We start from the raw sequence: 2,633 nt of genomic DNA on the forward strand, positions 1-2,633 counted from the left end.
GGAGCAACTTTTCCAACCGCCTCCACAGGCTTTGGAAACTCCATATTGGATGTTTCAACGGAGTCAACAGATTGGGGCTGCTTGTCTGCCGTCCTCGCTTCTTCACCACCGTCAGGATCCTCCTCAACGAACTCACCACCGTTGTCGCCACCCGTTTTCTAGATGGAGTCAGTAACCTATGTCAACAGGTGTACACCAAAAATAAAATGTACATGTGTACACCAATAATAAAATGCACACCACCTGCGCAAAGCCAATCCCCGCCGTTGGTGTCATGCGGGCAGCCACAGACTTGTTTTCTTTTGGCTGTGCACCCTCCCCACCCCTCGTTGCCCTTATTTCCTGAAATTTCAAATCAGTTAATTACTCTCTCTGAGAATTGTCGAACAACAACAGACCTAAACCATTGCCTAAGATAAAACTACCTCGTCCGCCCCCGGGATTTCAGAGTTGATCTCCTTCACAAGTGCCTCAACAAACCCCATAGGAGCAGAGACTTGTTCAAGCCCCTCTCCATCATTCTGATTTGATGTTTGACCGGACTCATAGCCCACCGGTGGAGCACCTACCCATTTTTGATGGCCCTCCCCACCTTCTGGAGCACTTCTTTCCTGCATCAGATCCGTTAATAACGCTCTTCAAGTAATGTACAATAATAACAGACCAAACTTAATGTGATCGGCCGTTGGTGTCATGCGGGCAGCTGCCGACTCGTTTTCTTTTGGCTGCGCACCCTCCCCACCCCTCGTTGCCCTTATTTCTTGCAATTTCAAATCAGTTAATTACGCGGTAATTGAGAATTGTCGAACAACAACAGACCTAAACCATTGCCTAAGATATAACTACCTCGTCCGCCCCCGGGATTTCAGAGTTGATCTCCTTCACAAGTGCCTCAACAAACCCCATAGGAGCAGAGACTTGTTCAAGCCCCTCTCCATCATTCTGATTTGATGTTTGACCGGACTCATAGCCCACCGGTGGAGCACCTACCCATTTTTAATGGCCCTCCCCACCTTCTGGAGCACTTTTTTCCTGCATCAGATCCGTTAATAACACTCTTCAAGTAATGTACAACAATAACTGACCAAACTTAATGTGACAGATATAACTACTGTCTATGATATAATCAGTAGCGGACACGTTTCAATTCCGGTGAATGCAACCTTAGATTTCGAGGAGGGGTTTCCATCCCATGAAGGATGAAGGGAGCGTACACTACCAACCGAACTGTAACAGTTCGGCTTTGTTTTATCCCATGCAACTGGGGAGCCTTGCTCATACCGGTACGTTGGGTTTCTTTTCTGCCATGCCCCCAGGGAGGTTACCGCATGCTGGAAGGTAGAAGAAATCCGCAAATATTCACAACTATTGTTATTACCACTACTTAGCCAAACACTACACAACTAATTAAGATGCAAACGAACCTCTGCTGGTAACACATAGGACTCAGGCTCAACATCTAATACATCTCCAAACAGGACGAGGGCATTCGATTGTGTTTCTTGCTGCTGACCATCCCCCCAACGCTGGGTTAGAAGTCTAAGCAATAACACAACAATAAAACTATCTATCACATTACCTGATCGCCTTTGTTTCTGTCGGATGGTGGAAAACGTGCATTGTCAGACTCGTTTTCTTTTGCATGATCATCATCATTCTGGTGACCACTTTCTCTCTCTGACGAGGGTGGGTTCTTCCTGCTCACTTCCTGGAAAACGGCAAAGGTGTTAGGACAGTAAATGACCATAAATTTGTATATTATGCGAAAAAATAACTTCGGCGTACAACCTTTGTCACCTCCTTTCCACCTCCAGATCGACGCCGAGGCAACGTTTTTTTCCCAACATGCCAAGTGCCAACTGTTTTCCTTTTTTTCCCCTTCCTGTTTCGCCCCTCGGTTTCACCCACAATACTATCATCAGGAGACGGAGTGCGACGAACCTGCGGATCACCCATCGCTTTCCTCTTCCTAGCGTTGTGTTTGCTCCCCTCGGGCAGACCCAAACTCTTGCAAATCAGAGTCCGCAACTCTTCAATATTGTTCTCCATCCTCTCAAACCGCTGGGATATCCAATGTTTTAAATTTTCATGCGTACACCTCTCTGAGCATTGACGATTCTCTTCTCCGCTGTTTCCAGAAGAAGAAATATCTTCAATTTCAATGGGCGTTGTATTACGCGGTCGCAAATTTATCTGGCGTACGGGAGTGGGACAAACTCCCTCCCCCTGGGTAGCGTATGGAACCTTAAACTTGGGGGAAAACGACTGGTCACCACCTCGAAAGTCCTCAGGTTTGGATGTTTCCCCACAAAGCAACTTCTGCACCAAAGAAGTAACTTGCCTATCTTCATTCTGGTCCACCAACAGCAGCCGTTCCTCATCAGGAATCACGGTGAAGTGGACAGAGAGCTGCAGCCAGGCAAAAAGCAATGGAAGACACGTTAACCACAAAAGCCGTAACCGTTTAACTTCACTGTATTTTTGCATCCGCTGTATTAAAAACAAAGGGAAAACAAACTTACGTCTGGGTCTTCCTCGACAGCAACTATTTCGTTGACTGTGAGAATAGTGGATGGCGAAGAGCATGCTCCGGGGGAATCAATGAAAGTGGCGGTGTTCCCTGCGTCGGGAAT

The sequence above is a fragment of the Brassica oleracea genome, chromosome C2 (assembly GCF_000695525.1).
Source record: "Brassica oleracea var. oleracea cultivar TO1000 chromosome C2, BOL, whole genome shotgun sequence".
In the NCBI taxonomy this organism is placed as follows: Eukaryota; Viridiplantae; Streptophyta; class Magnoliopsida; order Brassicales; family Brassicaceae; genus Brassica; species Brassica oleracea.